This window comes from Nycticebus coucang, chromosome 16 (assembly GCF_027406575.1).
Source record: "Nycticebus coucang isolate mNycCou1 chromosome 16, mNycCou1.pri, whole genome shotgun sequence".
Lineage (NCBI taxonomy): Eukaryota > Metazoa > Chordata > Mammalia > Primates > Lorisidae > Nycticebus > Nycticebus coucang.
In genome coordinates, this window is record NC_069795.1 from 41,432,441 (window position 1) to 41,444,882 (window position 12,442).

At 35.6% G+C, this 12,442-nt stretch overlaps 1 pseudogene; it reads right to left on the bottom strand.

Annotated features, from left to right (window-relative positions):
- Positions 1–3,934: 3,934 nt before the first annotated feature.
- LOC128567406 (cofilin-1-like) overlaps positions 3,935–12,442 on the bottom strand; it is a 28,081-nt pseudogene continuing 19,573 nt past the window's right edge.

Below are 12,442 nucleotides of genomic sequence, written 5' to 3' on the forward strand. Positions count from 1 at the left end.
TAACTCTATAAATCAGAACCAACTAAATAAATCAACAAATGTTTATATATCTTCATGTTTTCCAGGGGAGGGCCACATCAACTTTCTCTGGATGTTTGACAGTTTTCTGTGCTGAATGTTTTTCTTTATATTGTCCTGTACAAAAAGAAAAGAACAAGAAATCCACAGAAGGAGAATGTGTGGATCTTTCTTAAGAGTGTAGCTACTGGCTGAAATAGAATTTGCTGAGATGAGCCTGTGATAAGTTGACATTTGTGTCAATTTATGGGCCATGTTGCCCAGAAACATGATCAAACAATATTCTTGATGTTTTTGTGAGGGTGTTTTTGGATGAGATTAATTTTTACATCTATGGATATTGAGTACAACAAATTGCCTCCCATAATGTGGATAAATCTTGTCCAAATAGATAAAAGGCCTAAATGGATCAAAGACTACCTTTGGGCAAGACAGCCTTCTGCCAACAGCTGGCCTTTGGACCTAAACTGCAACCTCAGTCTCTAGCCTGGAGCCCACCCTGACAATTGGGGCTTCCATCCCATAGTCATGTGAATTAATTTCTTAAAATAAATCTCTTTCTAAATATATGCACATCCTATTGGTTCTATTTCTCTAAAGATTCTGACTAATGTGAGCTGCTTGCTACTTACTTGGAGTCTTTAGAACAAAGAGGCAATTTTTATCCTGGATGTTCTATCAGGGGTCCTCAACCTGTGGCCCGTGGGCCACATGAAGTGGTGTGATTATATTTGTTCCCATTTTGTTTTTTTACTTCAAAATAAGATATGTGCAGTGTGCATAGGAATTTGTTCATAGCTTTTTTTTTAAACTGTAGTCCGGCCTTCCAACAGTCTGAGGGACAGTGAACTGGCCCCCTGTTTAAAAAGTTTGAGGACTCCTGTTTAGGCTCTATGAGAAGAAACTTGCACCTTCCTTTCTGAGGTCTCCCCCCAGAGTCTTTGTGTAATCTTAGATTACAGCCGATTTATTGTTCACATTTTGGCTATGATGACAGTGTAAGGCACAGTTGAATGCCTATACATTTACAGAGCTTAAGGTCTTCATTTCTTTTGCCTTCTTGACACCTGCTCATCCTGCTTATGCATTCTTTTAGCTACAAAGCTTGGGAAGCTTTGTAGACAAATTCACATGCCTCTGGGAATCAGGTAGGTAATGCAAATGAGCAAATGTGTGCTGAACAAAAAATTATGCTTACTTCATTATTCTTGAAGTACTTGACCCTCTATTTCTATCATTTTTCCCTTTCTGATGAAGACAGAAATATAGAAAAAAAATTCTCTATTTTAAGGGAAGCAATCATGATGACCAAAGGCATGGGTTGGTGGGTACTGTGGGAAACTGAAAATGAAAAATGAAATATTCCATTAGAAATTTGAGCTACTTAAGTACACTGAAGTGTTAGCTTTAAATTAATAAAAGAGTAAATTATATAAAAATGGCCTAGAAGTTCACTTTAGTGCTTTATATTTTAAACAAGTAACTTGAATCATACTGCAAAATTAATAGCAATGAATCATGTAACACTTTTGATTAATCAGCTATATCAGGTGGAATTTGGGAGCCTTGGATTTTCAGCAAACTAAAGCAGATTCAGGTTATTTTCTCCAGCCATCTTCTGTAGCAGTGACATGACCTTTGGTACATACATAATCAGGTTTCTTGCCTGTCTCCAGCATTTACTTTCCATCTAGCATGGTATCTTTTACAAATGTAAATCAAAGTTTTTAAAAATGGAAATCTTTTCTTAACCTACAAATAGTTTCAGAAACTTTTCAGAGTTCATGTCCTAAAATTTAGTAAAAGTGTAATTCTAGTATAAAGTTTCTATTAACAAATATCTAAAGGATTTTCAATCCATACATTATATGTTTTAAAAGAATGCCTATCATTACATATTATTTTGACCCTTCATATAATTTCCTTTGGGGAATTTCATTTTAGCATCTCTCTCCATTGAAAGACATTTGAAGAATTAAGTTATCTAAATGTTGTGTTGATGATAAACTCAGAGATGTTGCGGATATTATGAAGGCTCATTGGAGAATAACCTAAATAATTTAAGAATAACTGTTTTGTCTCCTCTCCTTTCCTCTCTTTCTTCCCTCACCTCCCTCATTTCTTCTCCTTACTTCTTAATTATTTTCTTCATAGCAATTGATTTGTTTTTATCCTCTCAGCACTGTGAATCATGTATTTCCCTCTCTCACTGGTAGTTGGCAAGCCCAAAAACAAAGTCAAATTCTGCCATATGGAATATATTTTCAGAGCGAATCTTTCTAGAAACTTTTCTACTTTTCTTTTTTAGATTTCCTTTATCATTTTTTTTTTCACAGCAGAATATATAAATAGATAACTGTTTCTTATGCTGGCCTTGATTTGGGGGAAGAGGCAAAGTATAAATTAGAATCACAAACGTGAGCCTACAGAGGATAGGGACATCAGTGTATGAACACCAGCAGTAAAAAGAAAATGAGAAAAGGAAGACCTCATGTGAACGCAAAGAAATTCAAATTACAATTCTTTTGAAATAATATTTTAGAACTCCAAACTAACAAACACATACCATCTCTTAGACAATTCAAACCGTGGAAACATATGATCTTTCCTCACAGTATGTGAGAAGTAAGCAAACAACTGTACTAAATAATCACAGAAATAGATGAACAAATCATTGCTTCTATAATGACCTGAAATATTTGTTCCTTTCATATAATTCTTTCTTTTCATCAAAACTTCTACCACTCTAGTTAAGAAAATAATTATAAATCATCAGTAAAATGGTCTTCGATTGTTCTATCTCTAGTCTTTAACTTAGCTAATCCTTTTATACAATGATGCTATATTAATTTTAATTCTTTTTATTCTTAGCATCATATGTCCAAATTAAAAAAAAACTTGAAAATTTCCCCCAAATTCTGTCTTCTATGATATTAGTCCTATATGTCTTTTTGGTGCTCTCCTTTTAAACTCCATTTTCAAACTCACCAAATTTTCTGCTTTTTTTTTTGTTTTGAAATACCTGTATATCTAGAATCAACTGTACTTGGTTACCTGGGCCCTTACAATAGCATTCAAACTGAGCTCTGCAGCCTCCTGTGCTTGCTTACAGTTTATTCTCCAGTAGCAAGCAGAGAACTCATTTTTCAAAAAAAATTATTTTGTAAAGGTAAAATATTTATGTTTCAAATGAAGAAAATATAAAATATATAAGCTATAAAAGGGTTATATCATGAAAAGTTGATCTTCCATTGATCTAGTCCCTGCTTCCTTCTTCATTCATATCATTCTTGTTAGCGCTTATGTGTTCTTCAAATTTATCTTTTGAATTTATTGGCAAATGTACATGTATATTTTTGTGCATTTTTACTTTTTGCATAATATTGCACTATTAGCAATGAATCCCTACCTTAAAGACATTTTTTATTTCTACATACACTGTATGTTTCTTCTTTATTGCAGCAGCCTTACATTTGGTTGCACAGCTGTAATATAATTGATATTGATTTATCAATTACATTCTTGATTGATAATCTGATTATCATCTTTAGTATGTTGCTTTATTGATATACGGTTAGTACGTTGCTCCATCTGATATTACAATAATGCTATCATCCTGCACTATCTGTAACATAAACAAGTGTGATTCAGTTTCAAAGGGTGTGTGTGTGTTTAATTGAAGGTCCCTTACTGGTCCTGTTTCCATGAATGGTTGTAACAAGGGGAAAAGAGTGGGGTCATCTCCACAAGATTCCATTTATACACAGAACTAAACAGACAAGCACAGAGTCACTATTACGGCTAGAACTTGGCAGCACGGGAAGGTATGGAACAGGTGAGGTGTAGCGTGTTGTTAAAAAAAAAAATGCAGGTTCCCCCCAACTGGGATACTTGGTCTGCTTCAACCCAAGAGGAATCAGAAGATCAAAAGCGGTTGGGAAGGCCAGAACCGGGGGATGCAGGGAGGAGGAAAATCCGGGGGTGGGTTTTTTTTGGCAACTGGGGTAAAGGGATTGAGCTCCCCCTGCTGGGATCCCCCAGCCCCGCCAGTCTGGCGGGGAGGGGCAGGTCTGGGGCTGCCAGATGCTGCCGGCAGGGGGCGGGAGAGGTCCCACAAAGTCTTACCCTCCAGGGAGGTGACGGCATTTCCCCCCAGCTTCTCTGCCAGGGTGCAGCCATCCTTGATCTCCTCCTAGCAGTTTGCTTGTAATTCAGACTCGATCCCTGTCAGCTTCTTCTTGATGGCGTCCTTGGAGCTAGCGCCCTCGGAGCATTTTGCTTTTAAGGAATGCGCGCGCAGGAGACCAAAAGATAAAGACCAGGGGCTCCTTCAGCTCTCCCTGGTCTCTAGGTCGCATCATAGAGGACATAGCCGCAGTCCGGTCTGCAAGCATCTGGACAAAGGCGGCGTGGGGATCGTGGCAGCCTGGCCCACACCACCCACCAGGACCTCCTGCCCTCCTCTAGGATGATGCTCTTCTTGTCCGCACTCAGGCAGAAGAGCAAGTGTGTTATAAAGTTTCTCGATTGTTACCATGTAACGTTTCAGAGTGTTTTGTAGGAAGCAGGCGTTTGATGGTGCTTTTCGGACAAAACTGACACATACCTGTTAAGATTTGCTTCAGAACAGACAGGCTTCTATTGGAGTATTAACTCTAAATCTTATCTGTGAGATAAGGCTTGTATTGATGGAGAAGGCAGGTTATTTCAATTTCAAATGGTATTGATAATGGGACGACCCTAATTAGGATCAGGGTTATTTTTTATTATTTGAATGTAAAGACAGCAAAATAAGTTTTATGCCAACAAATAGTAGCAACAGGAAGATTATGGATGTGGGGATAGAAAGACTTTAATTTGGGTTGCTGAACAAATTAGTTTACCAAATAATAACAATTAACATTTATAAATATGTATCAAGTTTCTGGGACTGAGTTATGTTCTTTCCAATAATAATTTTATGCAATTTTTGCAATAAGCATATAAGATAGGTGGTGTTATTACATCTATTCTGCAGATGTAGAAACTAACTTTTAGAGCGATTAAGTCATACAACTTGCCACAAGCACTAAACCTATATGTATGTGCATATGATTCCCTTCCTATTTCAGGAAAGGTAAAACAGTCAAACGTTCATACTTTTGACAGCATTACAGTTGTCCCATTATTTTTTCTTCCTATGACACATGATATTTTATAAGATTTTGATTGAATGTCACCCTGATTTGATAGCATATATTTTTCATCGTTGACCATTTTCCATTTGGTAAATCTAAAGAGGAGTGGAGTTATCGGGCTAAACCCACCTTCATTTACATTACTTCAACAGGTAGAATAAATTGTGTGTTTTAAATTTCCTGTTTCATAAAACCGAAACATGATCTAGCAGGTGATGTGGATTCATATTTTTTTTGTGAATGTGTGTGTTCACTGGGAGATAATTATATTTTCATCTGATCCTTTCCAATGTAACCATTCTTATCCTATACTGTGCTTTGCTTCTCTATTATTTCTTGTGCAGTAATTTAATATAAGTTGTTACTATGTTTTAGTCTAGGAAAGATTCCCCAAACTTCAGATTTCAATTCTAGCATAGGCACTGGCTTACCCGTCATTTTTTATGCTTTTATTTCCTTCTATTCAAAATATACACTATTTGACCAAACTGACAGTGTAAGAATTCAATAATTCCTCTGCACTTTTAGAAGTATTTATCAATCTATTTTGAAAAATATGTCCTTTAAGGATAACTTGTTACATGGACAGAAGACATATGATAGAACATACATTTATTTTTTGCTCAATTGATTTTTGGTATCATGTTATAGCTTTACTATATAATGTTTCTCTTGGTATCATATAATAGTTTACTGTATGATAATGATAATTTGGGATAATTGAAAAAATCTAACTGAATTTGTAAATAATAGAAATCAGAGCAATACTGAACACATTAGACAGTACAAAGAAAAATACATTAAAGATAAGAGTTTGGTTTAAAATCTTAACGTTAACGAAGATGCCTCTGAATTGTTAAGATTTTTCCACTGACTCGGATTTGGAAGTGTGGGCTACAATCCACACTTTAAAAACAATGGAAGGGTTATCTGCTATTTATATGATATTATAGCTATGATTAAATCCATTTCTGAGAATATGTAGCTTCCAGGGTAAATCACACTCTATCTCCCCGTCTCCTACTGTTGTTATACTATTAAAATTCAGTTTTTTAAAAATAAAATATAATCTTGAAGGAAGAAGAGAAAAGGAAGCATTTTCACAAAGCCAGCCTGCAGCCTGAAAGGTCAATGTAAAAAACCAGAGGGACCACTCACTACTTTTGTGTGAAAATCTCCTGCAAAGGGTTCTCTGTGTTGCAAGAGACCATCTTCTTTGTCTCCAAAGGGCAGCTCTCACCGCATTGGCAGTTCTGACTTGGTTTCTTGTTACCTGTTATAAATAATGAGAAGCTGCTGATATTTTGGGAAACTCATGAGAGACTTTTATGAATATTTACAAGAAAATGAGACCAAAATTTCTAAAAAATTTTGTCTTAGATTTTAAAATCACGTGTTCTCACCAAAAACTGGGAGCTAGACGATGGATACAAATGGGCACGAAATAAAAATAAATAAAGGATGCTGGGAGCTAAGAAGAAAGAAGGGTGGAGGGAAGTGAGGAATATAAACTTATCTATCTGTACAATGACACTGTCTTACTAAAATTTTTGATTTCAGCATACAGGGGATTCATATAATAAAAATGCTTATACCCCCTTAACATTTTGAAATAATGATATTAAAAGCATATTGCAAAATTGTACATTTTTTTTTGGCTCCGTCTATATGTATAATTTTTTGAGAAAGGGTCTTACTCTGTTGCCCAGGCTACAGGGCAGTGGTGTCATGATAGCTCACGGCAAGCTCAAACTTCTGGACCCAAGAGGCCTTCCTACATTAGTCTGCCAAGTGGCTGAGATTACAGGCATGTGCTACCATGCCCAGGTAATTTTTCTATTTTTTGTTCAGACAGGGTCTCACTATGTTGTTCAGAGTAGTCTCAAATTTCTGATTTCAAGCAATCTTCTCATCTCTGCCTCACAATATGGTAGGATTATAAGCATGAGCCACAACACCCAGCCACAATATATAACTATTTAAAAACCTATTGATTATACTGAATTACTCTAATTCTTGATTATTCTATTTCTGCTTGGTACAGTTTCAGTATCATAATGTTATACTTCCTAGTAAGACTGAATTTATAACAATTATTTTTTATTTCTAAAAGCTTTCTTCTTGTGCTCTTTGATGAAAAGATATTTGATATGTAATAATTTTATGAGTATAAATTAATAATAACACTTATATTTGAATATTATAATTTTTAAATAAAATTATAAATTTTATTATTTTATTATATTATTTAAAATTTTGTTTTTATTCCCTCAACATTAACCTTCTTAATTCAGTTAATGTTGTTCTTAATTCAGTTTAATGTTGTCTTTGAAAAAGCGTTTGACTACATCATACAAAAATCCTAAGTGACAAATTATCAGTGTGAATACACTCATGCAAGTCCTTTACATTACATGTATAATTATTTCCATATTCAGTTAGGGAAATCATTTCCAGGTGCTGGGATATGTGGTAAAACCAGATAATTACAGAAGCAGGAGCCTGTTAAATTTTCTTTTATGTAAAATGAATTCCTTGGTAAGAATAAATATGATATGGAGTGCCCATGAGAGTGCACTACGCATTCCAAGCTCATGAGTGGTGGCCATAACAAAGGCATTATGGGTAGAAAAGGCAAATCCAAATATAGAACATGTGTGTCCGTTTAAGTCAGGGTGAATCTCTGCCCTGATGGTGAGGGAAGAAGTCTGTACAATCTGACTGCAAGTGGGCGAATGGCTGGTAAACTTTGGAAATGGTGCCTGCTCTACTGGCTTTGACATACTTAAAACATGGTCTCATGTAGTGGGTGTGACATACAAGTGCAGAGGTTAAGATGAGGACAAAAAGAAAGGGATGAGAATCCCCAGGGCATGGGAGATGCAAGAGGAGGGATAAGGAGTCCAGTGGGCCGAGTTCTAGAGAAAGAAAAGGAGAAAGCAAAGACTTGATGACTGGAGGCTGAGAATAAAGACTAACAGGAAATTTACTTTATTTTACTTCATTTCATTTTTTTGAGACAGAGTTTCACTATGTCGCCCTTGGTAGAGTGCTGTGGTGTCACAGCTCTCAGCAACCTCAAACTCTTGGGCTTAAGCAATTCTCTTGTCTCAGGCTCCCTACTAGCTGGGACTACAGGCGCCTGTCACGACACAGGTTATTTTGTTGTTGTTTTTGTTGTCACAGTTGTCATCGCTGTCCAGCAGGCCTAGGCTGGGCTCGAACCCACCAGCCTTGGTGCAAATGGCTGGCGCCCCACTCACTGAGCCACACGGCGCTAAGCCAGGACATTTTGAAAAAGAAAAAAAAAATCAGTGTTTTATTAGTAAATTCCTCTTCTAGTGCCCTTATTGAATGCTAAGTAAAATCTCCATGGTTTGCTACTGTTCTTGTGATGTTGAACCTTGTTTGAGGTTGAAGAACATGAAGAGACAACCTATGTTTTGGCTATAACCAAATAAGGAGGTTTTTCATTTTCATAGAGAAAAAAATCAATTGCTCCCAAGTCCCACATAGGAATGTTGGGAAAATACACACAGTTCATCTGTTTGCAGAAGCTCTAACATTATTAGTCTTCGCGTACTTTGCATCCTGCCCTGAGACCCTGAGGGAGATAAAAGAGAAGAAAAGAGATTAAAAAAAGAAGAAGAAGAAGAGGAAAGCAGATGGAGGGGATAGGAAGAGGAAGAAAGGAAATGAAGGAATGAAATCAACGGTTTAACATTTAAGTTGGAAAAAAGTCTAAAAAGGAGAAAAATAAGAGCCAAAATAATTTATTTTCTTATAATGTCAGTATGAGACATTTCTTTTAAAATGTGGACTAACCTTTTAAGTCAGTGTCAATCCCAATACATATCCATAGCATGCACTTCCATTATTAGGAGGATGTGGTCCTGACAATTTGCAAAAGGTGACCGTGGAGGTTATGTCTTTGACTGACAGCTGCAGATTGGTTTGTCTACAGTAATACCATCTCAGAGGAAAAGACAACTAGCAGCTGTACCTCCTCATTCTGGCTGTTCCCTAGTTTATCGGCATGTCTCCTCTTACATTCTGTGATTATGGTTAAAATTTTATTTCTACTTTTACATTTGTAGAGCCAAATAGTCCCATTTTCTTTAGTTGCTTTTTCCTTGTGTCTCTTCCTCCTGAAATTTCTCTGAAAGCTTTGATCTTTAAATCTGTAATGAGGACTACAGAGATACATTGTTGGATTTCACTATTAAATAAATACCAGGGGCATGCAGAATAGTCCGATAAAGAGGAAAACTTCAATATAATTCCCCATAGCCTACATCTCATTACATTTAGAGCCAGTTTAGGTATTTGTAAGCCACTTTATTAATAATTTGAAGCAATATCTTTATTTTCAAATCTATTATTATATTTTTCTTTTATAATTTACATGTAATTCTGTAATCTTTTTCAAGAAGCAATGAAATAATTATCAAACATAGAATTACATACTTTTTAACTAGTGTAAATAAAACTTTCAACTTATTTAAATTATATTGGTACAAAACATTAAGTCATACATTCCAAATATTTTATAGAAATTTCCAATTTTCATAGGAGAAACTCTAAATATTTTTTCAAAATTTTCTATAATAGGTTATTTCATGTTGACAGAACGTAATATACATTTAAAAAGAAGCGGGCTTGAATTATGCAGACATGGCCAATCATTTACAAATTAAATTACTCATTTTGTTTTTTGTAGCCTTACTGGAAAACAGCTTCTGTCTCATGGGGTTACTAAGTTAGAAAAAAACAAACATAAAACCCCTTGCATAGTGCCAAGCACATTTAGGTGCTCAATAAAAAGTAGTTATGTATGACTATTCGGGGCCAACTTAGTAAATGAGAGGAGAAAAACTAAGTGAAGTATAATTGTTAATCCTGTAAAGAAAATCTAGAAATTTTTTAGCTACTGGAATGCTAGAGTTACTAGACCATTAAATAAATTATGCAACAACTCTATATCTTAAAATGAGGATAAAAATACTTCCTACCATATAGGATTATTATGGGAAAAAAGGTTAATTATTGCAAAATGTGTGGATCAGACACTGGCTTCTGTGTTGTATAATTACAGCAGAACCTCTGTAAGTTGAACATCCAAAGGACTATAGCAAATTGGTCAACATACAGATGTGGTCAGCATAAAGAACTAAGGCTACTGTATTGAGGCCTACATATGGTGCACGTCCTATCTCTGAAAATGAGATCAACTGAAGGAGGTGATCAACTCTGGAGGATATACTGTATATAAGGATTACATAAGGATTTGCTAAATAAATAAGCTAACTGAATAGAGTAGAAATTTTACTACTCAATAAACGCATGTGTAATGAAACTATTCATCAAAATAAGCTTTTATGCTGTGTATTTATAAAGAACTACTCTGCAAACCACTCATCTCATTTACATATATTTATGATTTGTTTGGTCTGAAAAATACTGTTTATCTGGAGTATGTGCAATTTCCTATGCTTCTGACCCGAATCTTGCTGCATAAAATAAAATCCCTGGACTAAGGCATCAGCACCATGCACAATATCCGGAGCCACTGGCACAACGGAATCAGAATCTGTGTTTCAACAGGTCTACCAGATATTTTGAATGTACTACTTTAAAGTGTATATCTCTAACATTGCACTTTTATTAGAAAAGGGAAATACAAGATTAGAGAAAGCTCATGATAGAGTGGTGTATATCTTTCTTTGTAATAATAGTTTAATTTAAACATTAGATAAAGCATATGTAAATTAAAATTGTCTTATAGTAATTTCTTCTGACTATCGATGTGATTTTCGTCATTTTTTTCTTTATTGCCCTCTGACTTGTATAACTAAAATAGGGCAAACATCTACTGGACAGATAAATTTTTTTCTATTTCTGAGGTCACAGTAACTGGAAGATTGAAGTCTGCTGGGAGAAATACGCAGACCAAAGGTGAATGAGTGTCCTTTACAACAAAGCTTTTTGCAAGGAAAAAAACAACGGCAATATGTTAATAGGTTTGACAGCACACTTGCCAATTTTGACCCAGAGGTCACTGCTCCTCTAAGTGTTAAAATCTACTTGTTTAAGAGTTCAATGATAAAAGTGTTCCAGTTATTTGTCCTCAGAAATCATGTCACCCACTGGACTGCTTGAATTCTGGGTTTGCCAGTGCTTAGATATATGAAGTCAATTGGGACTTGAGTAGTCACACACACCGCACAATAGAACAGATACCTCCCAGGTGCACACGGGTAATGTACACTTTCCTTAGCAGCTGTGGTAATGCGATTGACCTACATGAGGGTGTTTGGTAAGCCCTGTGCAATTTTGTGCTGTGCTGCTGAGGATTCGATGAAGATTTGTACAATTGTGGATCGTGTTACTCCAGATTCAACAAAGGGCTGTACAATTCCTGCTGGTAACTTGACAGGTCCCTTGAATTTAAAGATACTTCAGACAGTTTCTGATGATTATTTTCTCTTTTAAGAAATTGATTTTTGGTACAATTCATATGTTTCAGGAGAAATCCTGCTACAGTCCACTTTGTATATTTAAAACACCTTTTAGAAAAAAAAAACCTAATTTTTAATGTGAGACACATATTGCATGGTAACAATTCAAGAGAAAAAGCTCTCTGGTATTAACTTGAACTCCCTATAATCTAGTCAGCATGGAGGGATTGAGGTGAAGTTCAGCAATGAGCCATTCTGTGTCACTCTATATACTCTCTTTTCTTCCTTAGGGCCAGCACTGTATTTTTTTTTTTTTTTTGACACCTTCTTCTCCCATCTCACTTGCTATAAATGAACACACCTAGCCAAGGAGAGAGAGATGGGTATACTCAAAATACTCAGGACCTGGGAGAGGGGGAAAAACTCAGTGCTACCTAAATTTTCTAGTGATGCTATAGTATTCTATGCCTACTGCTGGAAGTATGTGTGTATGTCATATGTTTATGTTATATATAATGTTATAGTTTTTCATGTAGAAAAACTAAGCAAAGGCATTAAGATTTACACAGGCCCGTGTTAGCATCCTAAGTATTAATCTCCTTGTAGTGTGACTGAACATATGACTGAGAGTTTTATAAGCTTTAATTCCATTAATTTTAAAATAGTAATTAGACAAGATCTACTTAGTAAGTTTATTATAGTGATAAAGATGGATAATGTGTGTTGCATGAGACTTCCCAATCCCCTTTAAAAAAGACCAAGCATTTCTTCTTTCTCATGATGTACAGG